This window comes from Tursiops truncatus, chromosome 5, assembly GCF_011762595.2.
Source record: "Tursiops truncatus isolate mTurTru1 chromosome 5, mTurTru1.mat.Y, whole genome shotgun sequence".
In the NCBI taxonomy this organism is placed as follows: domain Eukaryota; kingdom Metazoa; phylum Chordata; class Mammalia; order Artiodactyla; family Delphinidae; genus Tursiops; species Tursiops truncatus.
The window spans coordinates 25,940,352-25,957,036 of record NC_047038.1 but is presented as its reverse complement, the minus strand read 5'-3'; positions in this window follow the sequence as shown (position 1 = coordinate 25,957,036).

The following is a 16,685-nucleotide window of genomic DNA, read 5'->3' as shown; positions in this document are numbered from 1 at the left end:
CACAATGGAAATGTTCTTACAAATGTATTTCATAAATAAAAGTAATAAAGAGCACTAGAACGTGTACCCTGAAGGAAGTTGTTTAAAGTAATAAATAAGTAGGATTTTGCCAAGTGCTGATTCAATGAAGAAATAGTAGCAACCTTTGTAAGAATCGTAAACATTAATTTAACTCCCTCTTTACTCATCAAATATACTCAGATGTGTAATAAGAATTAATAAGATGTCATTAAGAAAAAATTTTTTACAACTTCACAGGGAAAAATTCCTGACAATAGATTTGTCTTAATGTAGAAATTCTTTTAATGTACTCTTAAAAGTATTCATCAAGGAGAAGAATTATCAACTAGACAATAACAGGTACTATATTAAATAAATGCATTTATTTTCCCATTTTAGAACTCTGCTAATAAGATTTAGTGGTATGATATACTGGGTCTCTAACTCATTCATATGTCAGCCTTATCTAGATTTAAAATGGATGAGAGCTCAATAATGGGAATGTTTGCCAAGGTACACCTTTGTTTTTTAGCATCTGCTGAGTGAAGGAGCACCTATTAGGTTGTTGAGTCGTTAATGTTCTTGGAATCCTATTACTATGTTAAGTTATGGTGTGTAATGAAATCATTTAGTTCTCTGCCTATGGTTTGTGTTACAACAATGCGACCATCCCTAGAATTCTTGCTTCCCTACAACTTAGTGTTAGTTATGTATGACTAACAGACAGAAACTTGTATTTCTCCTCTAAATTTTTCCTCATCCAGTCCATTAGGAATACCTACTCCTGGTATTGATCATTCCTGAGATATTTGGTGAAAAATATTTCATAGGAGAATGATTTATAACATTCTAGTCCTTAAAACATTTGAATATTATAATGTGGTAAATCTGGAAGTCATATTCTTCGCCCTTCTCAGGGTACATTTTCATTGTTTGCTGGGGGTTGTAGTTGGTTGCTTAATGACTTTTCTAAATTATTTTTGTAAAATATTTTTTGTAAACTAGTTTTTGTCATGTGTGGTGTCTGAAGTCTCTGTTCCTTAAGCTTGTGATCAGCTAGTGTTTTGACAGAAATTTCCTTGAATACTTGGGTTCCCACCCACCACCCCCATAAAAAAGAAGGAAAGAACAAAAAGAAAGAAAAGGGGAAAAAAAGCAAAACAATTCTACCATTCTCTGCAGATTGGCTCTATGTTGTGGCGCTCCCTCAGTTTTTAGCCAGACTATTTACAACTGTGCCTTAGCGTTAGTTCTTGCTTGTGCATAAGGAGCAGCCAGAGGTAGAAGCTTAGGGTCTTGGATTTTTCCAAGCGAGCATCTTACCGTGGGTATGTGTGTGGCTCTCTAAATTCCTCGTATATGCAAGTGCTTTTCAGTGCCCTAATTTCCAAAAGAAATTCCCTTCCCAGCTTTTCCTCCCATGCATGCCTATTGTTTGTCTCAACTATAATCTTTTGTGGCATGCAGCAGAAGCAGTGAGTTGTTCATTTGCCTTGCAATGTTTTCTAGGACTGCCTTCTCTGACGCTTTTCTGCCCGGAGACAATTCTGTGTTGGGAGAAACAAAGATAGGTGCCGTGCATCATTCCTTCAGGTAGCCCCAAGGCAGGTAGAAATAAAACACTGTTCTTTGAGAATAAGGTCTGCTCTGATCACTCCAGAGCCAGGGACAAAGGTCCCACACTGGGAACATAGGCTGTTATACTTAAGACTGCTAGTGAGCTGAGGAACAAGTGGGGCAAGGCCAAGGAAGAATGCCCAGAGCTTTCCTGCTATCTTAAAGTTGCCTTTTCTTGATCAACATTTGTTTTGTTGCTGTAAAACCTTTTACTATTTCCCAGAGTTCTTCCCTTTGATTCTGGAAGTTTTCACTAGTTTTTCAGTGTTTTTGTGGAGGAAAACTCAGAGCTACCATCTCTGGCATGTTTGCTGATGCCACTCTGTTTATACTGATTTTTTAAATTTTCTATCTTATATAATCATTTAAGGCTACAAATTTCCCTTTAAGCATTTCTTTCACTACACCCCACAAAATTTGTTGCATTGTATTTTCCTTGTCAATCAATTGGAAATGTTTTCTAATTTCTCTTGTGACTTATTATTTGACCCTTAGGTTATTTAGAAGTATGTTGTATAATTTCAATATATTTGGTGCTTTTCCAGAAATCTTTTTGTTATTGATTTTTCACTTAATAACTTTAGGGGTATGGGAACGTGCTATCCAAGGTTTCAGCCTTTTGAAATTTACTGAGATTAATCTACTAGCTTATTGCCTATATTAGTGAACATTTCATGTAGAAGCCAAAACAAATATGTATTTTTTTAAATCACATGCATATTTAATCAAGAAACTAAAAATGAAATATTACTCAAATAAAAAGTAAGCGCATGCTCAATTATCACGTTCCATATTTCAGAGAAGAGGCATTAAGCCTTTATACCGTAAGTTTCTTTACAAGCATATCTAGTATGTTGAGTTCAGGAGTTTGATCTTTTTTTTGCAAAGAGATTGCACTTCTTAAAATGCCCCTCTCCATAACTGTTACATGGATTATAGAACGACATTCTATAAATTTTAGTTAGATCAAATTGATTGCTAATGTTGATCACATCTTCTATAACCTTATTCATAGTTTGTTTATTTATTCTATCAATCACTGAGAGAAGGGAGTTGAATTCTCCACATAAGTTTATGAGTTTGCACAGTTCTCCCTTTATCTCTGTCAGTTTTGGTTTCATGTATGTGTTTAAAGTTCTGGTATGATGGCTATTATATCTTTCTAACGAATTGGCCTTTTTTATCATTATGAAATGTCCTACTTTATCTCTGGTATCACTCTGTGTCCTACAGCCTACTCTTTTTGATGTTAATATGTCCACACCATCATCTTTATGAACAATGTTTATACTGGTATATCTTTTTCCAACCTTTTTACTTTTGAGGTGTCTATGTTTTCATAGGTAAACTGTATCTCTTGCACATAGCATATAGTGGGCTCTTACTCTTTTATCTAGTCTCTCCATCTGCCTTATATTTGGAGGTTTAAATCTTATACCCTAATGCATTTGTCAATAGTTGGTAAGAGCTTCCTGCTGGTTTTGCACAGCTGTGGCTGACTTGCCTCCCAGGTGTCTTCTGTGTCTGCCAGTCTTCCTTCCTTTTCTTTGAAGGTTATTGATCCCTAATAAATACCTTATACCTTCATCTGTATCACAATGTGTGCCGTATAAAACTTTCTAGTCTTGTTTTAATGCCCCCTTAATTACTGTATCCACAGACTAAAAGTGATGGTATATGTTTTTCTTCTTTAAAATCTGAATGCAAAAAGCAAGATGTGATCAAATGAAACTAGTATTTACTAAATATCTATTAATTTTAACTTGTAATTTTTGGATTTGTTCCTTAAGGAAGTTGGATTTGTTCCTTAAGGAAGCTTTCTTTTGAACTTTACTTCGACCATTTTTTAGATTACATACTGGGAAACATATCATACAAAAGTAAGTTTGAGTAAACGGTTGAGTGTTATGCATTATAATAGACCAAGCTTATTTTAAATGCAGATATTGCTTTAATGGAGTTGATTATTTTAAGCTGAAGAGAGTTTGAGAAAATGGCAGAAACAGGAAGAACGCTCTGACCTTCTCCTGCCCTTCTCCCTGAAACAGGTTATAAGACACTCACGGTAGAGTTGCCCTCCCTACACTCAGAGGAAAGGAGCATCCTTATCTCCAAGATGGAGGGATACCAAGAAGAATCAGAATAAACAGGCCTTGCTAAGCTTCCCCCAGTTTCCTTAGCGCTTACTCTTGGTCCTATCATATTTTTCCATGACTTTCCACCATCTGTCAAAACTAGCATAAAAACACTCATGCTTAACCATTTCTTTAGGACTTCATTTTCTTATGAAGACTCCTCCCGTGTCATGTAAAACTTACTAAATGAATTTGTATGCCTTTCTCTTGTTAATATGTCTTTATCAGTTTAACTTTCAGACCTAGGCAGGGACGCTACAAGGGTCTTGGAAAACTTATTTTCTCTCCTACAGCTTATTAGAGAACACATGATGTAACAGAGACCACCTGAAATCTATTCTCACCTAGGCATTTACCCTTTCTGATCTGCAGTTTTTCCGCTATAACAAAGACAAGATTAAAGAACAATAGCATCTATCTAACTTTACAGAATTGTTGTTCACATTTGATAAGATAATATTTGTGAAAACATTTTAACAAAGTAAAAACACCATAGAGGGCTTCCCTGGTGGTGCAGTGGTTGAGAGTCTGCCTGCCGCTGCAGGGCACACAGGTTCGTGCCCTGGTCCGGGAAGATCCCACATGCCGCAGAGCAGCTGGGCCCGTGAGCCATGGCCGCTGAGCCTGCGCGTCCGGAGCCTGTGCTCCTCAACGGGAGAGGCCACAGCAGTGAGAGGCCCGTGTACCGCAAAAAAACAAAAAAAAAAACACCATAGAAATGGTTATAATTTTTAATGTTTTTTAAATTTAGAACAAGAAAGAAAATTAAAGGCAGCTATATCTCCACTGATCCTTAATTATACGTTACTTGAGGGAAGACTGTAAATTTTAAAAATATTTCTATCTTCTAGTACCTAGTGGAGAGTGCTTAGGAACATTTAGGGGAAAATGATCTTACCCACTTGAAATTATCTATTTCATAAATGAGATAATATCTGAGACAAACCTTAAACGCTGAGCAAAATTTTGACAGAGTTGTTAGGCAGGTCTTTCCAGAGTGAGGGAATAGCATAATAGAAGCAGGATAAGAGAGAATACATGGGTACAGCAGCAAACTTAATGAGGAATTCACCATAGATATTCTGAGATATTTCCTAACCACTTTTTCATTATTTCTAGAGTCAGTATAAAGTGGGCCTAGGGTTATATGGGGATCTTCACACTAGATTACCACAGAGCACTTAGCTCTTGCCCCATTAAGGTCCCTTTATACAGGACTCAGCTCTCTCTCTCTCTCTCTCTCTCTCTCTCTCTCACTCTCTCACTCTCACTCTCACTCTCACTCTCACTCTCACTCATTCTCTCTCTCTCCCTCTCTCATCTGTCATTCCCTGTTAAGTCAGTTGAACCAGAACTCCCCACCCTCAATACCTGATCATCCTGTCCTGTCTTAAGTAGGAATCATGTTAGGTAGGCTTAGATAGAGGCCCCCTTACTCCTGATATTTCCTCATAGTAATTTTCCATCCACTGACCTCCATCCAGCTCCTTGTCTAAAAATTCCCACTTGTCCATGCTGTATTCAGAGTTGAGCCCATCTCTCCCTCCAGCTGTAAAACCCCATCACAATGTTCCCTATATCTACCATGATGGTCCTGAATAAGGTCTGTCTTACTATCTTTAAAAGTGTCATGGAATATTTTTTTCTTTAACATAGGTTATTCTTCTCTTTTCTTCCCAATCTCCCATTTATGCCTCATCTATTCATAGGCAAGCTCAGGAAGTTGAGAGATCACAGTTTGGCTAAAGAATGAGATTCTTGAGGAAGATCAATAGTGATAGGGTGGAAAAATAGGTGAAGGAGTCTTAAAAAAATAGGCAAGTTAGGGTAGACCAGCTATATTGATTGGTAAGTGGGAAATTGTCTTCAACTGAAATGGTTACATTTTATCCTAAGAACCAGAAGAAGATGGAGAGCATTGAATTCTGCATCTTAATGGCTTTTCACATATTTCCCCCGTCTGACTTTACAGAGAGTAAGCAGTCAAGTGTCTCAGGTCTCTCCAGATGGGATCCTGTTAACACTCAGCTGCTATCAACCGGAGTTGGATGAAGTGTAAGGCCAGTCAAACCACTGCGAGGTGTGCCAGTCAATCTATGAGGAGTGTTAAAACAACAAGAAAGCAGTAACAGTGCAGCTAGGGCTCTACAGAGAATTCTAGTTAGAACATGGAAACGTAATCCAATCCTTCATCTACCAAAGTGGAAGTGGTAATAATAGTTCTTATTAGTATTATGGTTTTGATTTATAAAACCTATTTGTCGGCACCAATGTTCTTCTTATTAAATAAGTATGGAAGAAGTATTTACAGATTATCAATTTGAAATAATGTCAAATGATTTTTCTGTCTAAGGGCAATCATAGGTTCTGGTCCATCCCTTCATCCAATTACAGGTCAGAAAAGGGGCTTTGACATGTTTCCAGTTGAAAGAGAGCAGGGAAGTTCAAATTCATGATCCTTTTGAAAAATACCAGGTCTAAATATGAGAAAACGACCAAATGTCTAGACTTATAACAATTTTTATAGAACAAGATAAAGGGAGTATCAAACAACACCCTTGAAGCACTGCAGATGCCTAAAAAGACCTATCACAGAAACCAAACTAAATTTTTAGAAACTGTTCAGCAGATGTTTCTTAAAGAGTCACGTTCTCTATGAAGAAAGGACAGTAAGTGAAAAAAGAATGAGATTCAAAGGGATCTATTTAAGGGGCTTGTGATGACGGAAATCAGTTACATTATCATCACCTCTGGATTAAGCCTGATGTCTTAGTCTTCTTGCTGTCCTCCCATTCCCAACTAAACACATTGTAAAAATATAGTAGATATCCATCTATTTGAATTAAACAATAATAAGTGAAAAGGAGGACAATTATGCCAGAGAAAAAAACCAACTTTATATGATCTCATGGCAAATCCTTTCAGCTTGCAGCATCTAATCTTTTCTTTATTCAGCATCAGAAATAATGTCAAGCTCACTCTCCTGGGGGAAAGTAAGATTCTGTTTTCACTATTTAATATTAAGAATGCTCATTATTTTGCATAAATTTTAGTTCAAATGAATGTTAATTAAACATTTAAGTGATGGTGAAATTGCAGGGCTTCCTTCATTCTGAGACTTCTAAAACTTGTATAATGGTTTCTGAAACAAAAGAGCAGCTAGATTTAAAGTTCTCAAATAAGCTCAGTGATAGTTTGTATCAAAGAACACAAAATATTAGTAAAATTTTGGCTCCCTTAGTTAAAAACAGCAGATGGCACTCTTGAAGAGATATATGTGGGGACATTGAGCAGGTGAGTGTATTAAGGATAAAAGAATGAAAAACAAAGCATAACAAGTTTTAACCTTTACTTCTATCCATGTCTCTGTGTAATCCTCTTCTACTAGAAAATTTAGATGTCAGTAAAGTGTCATCTAACAAGTTACATATTAGCAACAAGGGCGATTGTTGCTTTGCAAAGTAGTTAATAAAAAAGTAGGGTACTTAATTTTGATGATATTTTCTGAATTCATACTACTAATATCTGTACAACTATGAACAGTTGAATAGTGAGCTTAAATATTTAAGCTGCCTTACTTTGATTAAAAAATAATGGTGTGAGGGAGGGATAGTAAAGAAAGCAATTTTAGGGGATAGCCAGCCAAACCTGTATTTAAATATGCAGACACTGACTCTGTATTTTAGTCTCTAGTCTTTCATTCAAGTTAATTTCATTGCACTCACAGTGATACTGCAATTTCTCTAGTAGACTGGATTTTTCATCTTTTAGATATTTCTCAAATATAGATTCTGATGGATACTTCAGATGTAAAAAGCATTAAGAGTTGTCATTGATCCCCTCTGGGTATATGTAGCCTATAACAAGTGGTTCATTCACTAATTAGTTGGAAAATGTAGATACAGCTACATCTTGAAAAGGATACATATATATACGTATATATATGCATATATATATATACATGTATGTGTGTGTATATATATACATGTATACACACACATACATGTGTATTACACACATAAATAGATATACATGATAAAAGAATTATAGGGCAATAAAATATAAAAATATTCAGCTAACCAAAATAAACATAAAAGGTATTTATAGCTGTTTTAAAATTAAAAAGTATTGCCACTGCCCTGCCCAAACTGTAACTTTTCCTATCTTCAATGCATCTAAAGGGCATAAAGTGAGAATGTGTTTGGTGCAGCAAAGCCACTCCTACGAAAGGAAAAACAAGCCACGTAAGCATCCTGGTATAGCAGGTACTCAAATGCCTAGTGAATTAGGACATCCAGCTGTTCAGTGGCAGTGGTAGAAGCATCATGGACAACGCTGGGTGTTCACACAGAACGTGTTCTGTTAATAGGGAAATCCCAGGAATTATATGTTGCTAACTCTAAAAAGGAAAAAGCAAGTGAGGGACATAGCTATCTATCTCTTCCTCCTCTCTGTGCTTTTCTCTCCTCCCCTCCTCTTCTCATGGAGGATGAATAAATATTGGGTGGCAGTTAGACTAACTTGGAGAAAGAGACCCAGGTAAGCACTAAAACTAGCTGACTTCCATACCTCTCCTGAAAGCTCCCAGGCATTTTCCAGAGTGCAAGACCTGTGAATTTGGCAAGTCGGCTAAATTGTCTAGTTTGTTTTGTTGTGTCCCTTTTCCTATTCTGAGTCCTTCTCTGACTTCCCATTTTGAGCCCATTTATACTTTTTTTCTTTCTCTTTCACACAAAGAGCAAAACCTGCTGACTCATAAAGTCCACCTTTTCCCTGTTAAATTCCCTTACTTTCAGCAAACAAAGTCACAACTAATGTGAATATAGGGATTATCAGTAAGGTTAAATTGATAAAAACTCACTTTAGGGAACAATCGTTCATCCCTGTCATCCTACAGGCACGTTATTTCTACTCATCTCCTTCTATTTCTTTTCACTTTCCTAGTTAACAAGAGACAAAATGAACATCAAAGTCAAATGCTTTCATTGCTTGCTGATCTTTCTCACTCTCGATAGTGCTTTTTTTTTTGTAGCAGAAGACTCTAAAAACTATGAATTCATGATGGGAGTGAGTGGTGGTGGTAGGGGAATTTGTAGGAGTGGGCACAATAAACAGGGAAACTTGAAATCTTGAAATTTGTGACAGAGTGAATAAATGTGCGTAGGGATTTTGCTCTGCTAGAGTTTAGAAAGTGTAAGCTCTGTTTTATAGCCATCTACTCTGAGCAGGAGATAAAGCCAAAAAATACGTCCTAAGCATTGTGCAGTTGAAATCAAAGGGAACTCACTATATTAAAGCACAGAGTGATCTATTATTCAAGGTGCAAAAATAAAATAAAATCGTCAGACACAAAGAAGTACCAGACAGGTCTGGGGTATCAGAATTTTATATGATGTTGATAATGAAAGCAACACAGGAGGGGTTATACAAAGAATTAATTTACATTTCCTTTTTCCTCAATAAAACAAGGAATTTTTAGGACATCAAAGGAGAAACCCATTTATTCCCTAATTCACTTGTTTATTCATTATAACATAATGTTTATGAGTACCTATTATATTATTGGTAGCACCTGATGGTTGGGATAGCCTTGGGGCCCATCCCAAGCTACCTTCTCACCCATTCACCTTGTAAACAAACTTTCTCTATGTAAACCAACATAAAATGAAAATATACAAAATAATATCAAGGAGACAAGTTCTTCTTCATGCTTGTTATATTTTTGTTGAAAGTCTAACAGATTTAAAGAAATAGTGTCTGTCAAAGAAAAGTTGGTTTCAGTCATGGCATTATAGAAGACATGATCACAGAGGCAAACATTAGTCATTCACATCTAAGAACTGTCCAAAGAAAGGGGATCCCTAGTCCAAGAATTTGAGTTACTCAGTCTAGTGGCAGATATGTATTTTGTGGGAAAAGATACCTTGGCCTGATGCTTTTAAATATTCATTTCAAATAATCAACTTTCCCTGTTGTAATTTTTCTTTCAACATGCAGAAATTCTCTGTAATGCTACTTTTCCTATAACTTACTTACAGGGGGGGAATCCACTGTTTGAAAAATTTTAAGTGTTTAATTCTGTTAGCACTTATACTTAGCATTGTCCATTGATGAAATTCACATTCTGATTTCTCTATATTTGTCTCATGAGTCTTATTTGAACTACTGATACTTCTAAAGTCTGATCAAGTCCAGAACACCTAAAGTGATATTTTTAGACTGTTCTGGGGAACACAACTGTCCCAAGAATTATAAAGAGGTGTTTCTGAAATTAGTATTCCATGCTCAGATAAGTTTAGAACTTGATTCAAATCCATACTCTGTGCCCACTCACTAGCTATATGACCTGCATCAAATACTTAACCCTTTCATAATTAGAAAAAAATCTCCATTTTAATCATTATATACATGTGAGAATTGTGAAAACTAAATAATAATAAAAAAGGTAAAGTACTTAGCTAGTATGTAACACTTTGTAAGTGCTCAGTAAATGGTAGCTAGTAGCCATAACAGCAGTAGCAGAAACAGCCCTTAAGTTTCTCTACTTACATCATTATAAGCCATTAATATTATCATCACTAATACAGTTTTGTGTGATATTTTATTAATTTGTACTTACAGTCCCTTATGTAAGCTGGAAAATAATATTAAGCTTATTTCTAGAAAATTCTTCTAACAGATTTCAATTCACCATCAAAAAACCTTCTGGTAGGGCTTCCCTGATGGCGCAGTGGTTGAGAGTCCGCCTGCTGATGCAGGGGACACGGGTTCGTGCCCCGGTCCGGGAAGATCCCACATGCCGCGGAGTGGCTGGGCCCGTGAGCCATGGCTGCTGAGCCTGCACATCCGGAGCCTGTGCTCCGCAACGGGAGAGGCCTCAACAGTGAGAGGCCCGCGTACTGTAAAAAAAAAAAAAACCTTCTGGTAATTAATCAGAGACATGAATGGTAGTGTTAGCTTACAAAGCATATTAATAAATGTATGAAGGAAACATGACTCATGAGAAAAGTAAACAGCTCCATTGACTAAATTATAGTGATAAAACCAAATGCTAAAACATTATATGGAGTCATATGATAGCATTTATTGGGGCAAATGTACATACAACCATTGATGATAAAAGCAAAATATTAACAGGAAATATGGGCAAGGATTATAGTTTCTGAAGGTTGGGATTAGAAAACTCTAAAACATCCCATCAAAACATTCACTTCAAATTAGAATGATGTTTAAAAAGCCAATTTGCATTTCAAACAATTACTGATCAATCAAGATTTCTCCATTAGTAGGTTCTTTGATTCATTATATGAATCATAAATACAGTTACATCGTCAAAACAAGAGTGCTGAGTACGAAAGAAACATCCTCACACCTTGTAAGACTGCCTCTTTTTCCTTAATGCCCTTGTTTTTTTCACATCAATAAATATAAAGTACAATGTGTTAAATTAATCTGAATTTGTAACTCGTAACTAAAGTTTAAAAGCAAACCATAAAAATTTAAAATTTGCATTAAGCAAACATTACCAAAAACTAATAATTTTTCTATACCTTGATCTACAGATTCTGTAGGTTACTAAGAAAATCATCAAAATAACAGTAGTTACAAATGACTAAAGCACAAGAGCAAACAATTGTCACATGAATACAATTAGTAAAGAGAAAAAATTTTTCAATCTTGTTCTATATTAAAAACTGAAGGTAAACATAGCAAGGTATGAAATTTACTCATTAAATCAGCAAAAATAATAGAAACTTCTAGAGTAATAGTACTCAATAATGGCCAGGTTGGCTAAAAAGAACATAGGCTTTGGTGTCTGACAGTTTAGATTTGAATCCTAGAGCCCTAGAGCTTTCAACTACTGTGTGATTTTTAATAAATTTTTAGCCTGTCTGAGCTTCTTTTTTCTTTTCTTCAAACCTGGGGATAAAAATATTTTCTTCCTAGGATTGTGACAGGAAGTTAAGAAGACAAGGATCATTTCTGATATTTTCTCACCAGTGACTATCAGTATCTGACATATAGTTGATATTCATTCAATATTTGTTAAAAGAATAAATGGATAAACAAGCAAAGAAACATGAAAATTAAGACTGGTAGGCAAAGAGATCCCATAAATATTTATTGCTATATATATGTATATACTTTTTTACGAATGTTGCAATAAAACTTTATATTGCTGATAGCAATGTAAGCTGATTCAACACTTCTGGAAATTAATTTGAAAACTTGTGATAAGTGACACACAATTTTTCAAATGCAATAATCATTCCTCTGGGAATTTACACTCCCAATTTATCAAAATAAGACAAATGCTTTATGTAAAAACATCTTCAATATAGTGCTAAATAGAATAATGAAAAGAATTTAAGCAACTTGTATGTTCATCAGCTAAGAACTTATTGATGAAAATCTAGTATATTCAATCACTTGAATATTTTATAGATCATTTAAAAGATTTGCATGAAGTTCTTATGTCAAGGTGGAGCATATATTTTGTTTAGTTCTGGTTTGTTTTTCTGGTTAGCACTGTTCACAGCTTACTGTGCTGTATCTTATTTTTTTATTAGAAAAATATAGGAAATGTAAAATAAAGAAATAAACATAACCCCTAATCCACTAATTTATAAAATTATCATGTAGAGTATAAAGCAAATGACTTTTCCACCATCAGACATCCAGTGAGACTTCTGCAGAGATGATCACAATTAGCAGTTTGTGATGTTTCTCTAGAAGTTAAAGGTCATAGGATATGTGTTGGTTGGAATCATCAGGGAACAAAATTGTGTATTTTCCAACCATATGACTATGGATAAAGCTTTATGCATGTAGATATAGGCATATGAAAAAGTGAATGAGTAAAATATCTGCAATGAGTACTGGGATTACATTGATTTCTAAACTTCCTTCAGTGTAGTTATAATGATTCTGCAAAACCGAATTCTGTACAATGAAACAATTGCCTCCAGTAGACATAGGCAAAAATTGATATAAGAAGTAAAGCAATATTATCCAGCTAATTAGAATTTGGGGACTATTTTTGTTATATAATACAAACAGGAAAAAGAAGATTAAAACACTTTTAAGGGTCTGGTAGATGAAGAATGGTGCCAATATGGCCTTAATCTCTAAAGCAAATTTATGTTATCCCGGGGAGTGTTTGTGTTCAAACTGTACACAACATTCTGAGCATTATCAGTTATTAGTGACTGCTAAGTCATTCTCAATATGAATGTTAAGACAGGCACACCAACAGTGAATCATATAATACTGTCAAGGTATTATTATATAATAATATACTAAGCTTGTATGACATCAGAATGCCATTATTACTTGAATAAATTTGAGTCAGTATAGCTAAGAAGAAATGTTTTCCAAGATAGGTGAAGTCTCGGTGTGTAATGCTGGAAAACAACAACAGATGGACAAACTATGATATAATTTTAAGTGGTTTATTTATTCAGACCATTTATAGGTGTCTGACCATTTATAAAATTAAAAAATGGGGTCAACTGAATAGCCAAAGCAATCTTGAGATAAAACAACAAAGCTGGAGGTCTCACACTCCCTGACTTCATACTATTCTACAAAGCTACAGTAATCAAAACAGTATGTTGGGCTTCCCTGGTGGTGCAGTGGTTGTGAGTCCGCCTGCCGATGCAGGAGACATGGGTTTGTGCCCCGGTCCGGGAGGATCCCACATGCCGCAGAGCAGCTGGGCCTGTGAGCCATGGCCGCTAAGCCTGCACGTCCAGAGCCTGTGCTCCGCAACGGGAGAGGCCACAACAGTGAGAGGCCTGCGTACCGCAAAAACAAACAAACAAAGAAACAAACAAAAAAAACCAGTATGTTACTGGCACAAAACCAGACACATAGATCAATGGAACAGAATAGAGAGCCCACTAATAAACCCATGCACTTATGGCCAGTTAATCTATAACGAAACATTGCAAGAATGTTTTGCAAGAATATTGCAAGAATATACAATGGGGAAAGGACAGTCTCTTCAATAAGTGGTGCTTGGAAAACTGCACAGCTGCATGTAAAATAATGCAATTAGAATATTTTCTCACACCATATACAAAAACTCAAAATGGACTAGAGACCTAAATCTAAGACTGGAAACCATGAAACCTCCTAGAAGAAAACATAGGCAGAACACTCTTTGACATAAATCATAGCAATATTTTTATGAATCTGTGTCCTAAGGCAAAGAAAACAAAAGCAAACATAAACAAATGAGACCTAATTAAACTTAAAAGCTTTTGCACAGCAAAGGGAACCATCAGCAGAAGGAAAGGACAATCTAGTAAATGGGAGAAAATATTTGCAAATGAAATGACCATCAAGGGGTCAGTATCCAAAATATATAAACAGGTCATACAACTAAATACCAAAAACCAACAACCCAATCAAAAAATGAACAGGAGATCTGAATAGAAATTTTTCCAAAGAAGGCATATAGATGGCTAACAGGCACATGAAAAAGATGCTTAGAATGGCTAATCATCAGAAATGCAAATCAAAACCACAATGAGTGACCACCTCACACCTGTCAGAATGGCTATCATCAAAAAGACCACAAATAAGAAATGTTGGTGAAGATATGAAGAAAATGGAACCCTAGTACACTGTTGGTGGGAATGTAAATTGGTATAGCCACTATGGAAAACAGTATGGAGTTTCCTCAAACAAGTAAAAAACAGAACTACCATATGATCTAGAAATTACATTCCTGGGTAATTTCAGAAGAAAATGAAGACATTAATTCAAAAAGATCATGCACCCTAACGTTCATTATTATTTATAATAATAACATGCAGGATTATTTATAATAGCTAAGATATGAAGCAGCTTAAGTGTTCATCAACAGATGAATGGATAAAGAAGCTGTGGTATATATAAAAACAATGGAATATTACTCAACCATAAAGAAGAATGATCTTTTGCCATTTGCAACAACATGGAAGGACCTGGAGGGTATTATGCTTAGTGAAATAAGTCAAACAAAGAAAGACAAATACTGTATGTTATCACTTATACATGGAATCTAAAATATGAAATGAGTGAATATAATAAAACAGAAGCAGACTTACAGATATAGAGAACAAGCTAGTGGTTACCAGTGGAGAGAGGGAAGGGGGGAGGAAGAAGATAGAGGCAGGGGATTAAGAAACTACTATGTATAAAATACATAAATAAGCTACAAGGATACATTGTAAAGCACAGAAAATATAGCCAAAATTTTATAACTTTAAATGGAGTATAAATCTATAAAACTATTGGATCACTATCTTCTATATCTGAAACTAACATCATAAATCAACTATACTTAAATAAAATTAAAAAGTGGGGTCAAAATTGTTGATGGGTCCAACCAGCAAACATTATTGACTCAACAGCAAGAGTATTTCTTATGTATCCCAGTTTGGAAAAGTTTGCTGGTCACATGTTGCACACTGCAGCCAGGCTTACACAGTATATTTTATGACCATATATGTCATCTAAGATGATTTGGGAGTAATTAAATAAAAAAAAAAAAGTAAACGGAAAACCAGTTGAGGCTGGATTACATGGTAGGAGAAGGTGTTGACTAATGCAACTGAAAATCCAAAGAGAGGCAGGCTTTGAGTTTGATAGATCTAGCACTCTAAGAAGGTTCTCAAGCCTCAGTGTCCTTCTGTCTCTCTGCCATGACCTCCATTGTCATGTTCCTTCTAATATTAATCCCTAGAATGGCTGACAATTGCAATGGAAGACACATGCCTATTTGTTCATAGCAAATGTAAGAGAGAGTGGCTTCCTGAAAGTCTTCCAGAATAGTGAAGAGGATCTTTTCTACAAACTCACTGCAAATCACTGTAAGAATCTCAGGATTCTGAATGTTGTGCATGCCTGTCTCTGAGCCAAAAACTAAAAATGGGAGTGGGATTAGCTTTAGAACTACCAGGTCCACTTTCTAAGAGGCACTTAAGCTACATGGCTGAGATGCAGGTAACTAAATAATATTAGGATTCGCTGTGGAAGGTGAAGGAGGTAATGGATTCTAACTACTGAAGTGCGTGTCCACTATAACATCCCCCAAAAGAAAATGTTCCCATATTTTTAATATCAGTACAAGTATGAGGAAAAAATTATTAGTAAAAGGATACTTTCCAATACATAAATTGTTGTCAGAAGTTGTTGCCAAGCAATAGGATTTAGGAAGGTCAAAGATGTGCTTGTAAATGGAGATTTCCTGCCCTGCACACCTCAGTGGAACAATCAGAACTTCATTAGCTGTCCTTCAAGCTATGCCTCCTTTGCTGCCTTGTTCTTTGGGAGCCTGTCTGTTTTCTCTGAGCAGAGATTGCTCTCTAATGGCATGGCCCCGACACTTTCCAACTTTTTTGTTGTTGTTTGACTGTAGTATTTAAAACCAGATTTATTTTATTTTACTTGTTTTTGGTGTTTCAGTCTTTTATGTTTTCATTTCTTTTATTCCATCTTTCTTAACTTGCTATTTTTATTCTTATCAATTCAGCTCTAGTATTTTTTTTTCTTTTTAACATCTTTATTGGATATAATTGCTTTACAATGGTGTATTAGTTTCTGCTTTATAACAAAGTGAATCAGCTATATATATACATATATCCCCATATCTCCTCCCTCTTGCGTCTCCCTCTCACTCTCCCTATCCAGGGGCAGGACAGGAGTAAAGACACAGATGTAGAGAATGGACTTGAGGCCGCAGGGAGTGGGAAGGATAAGCTGGGGCAAAGTAAGAGAGTGGCATGGACATATATACACCACCAGATGTAAAATAGATAGCTAGTGGGAAGCAGCTGCATAGCACAGGGAGATCAGCTTGGTGCTTTGTGACTTTCAAACTTTTAAATGACTAAGTCATTTGAACCAGAAAGCATGATGTTGCTGTCAGCTGAGCTCAAAATT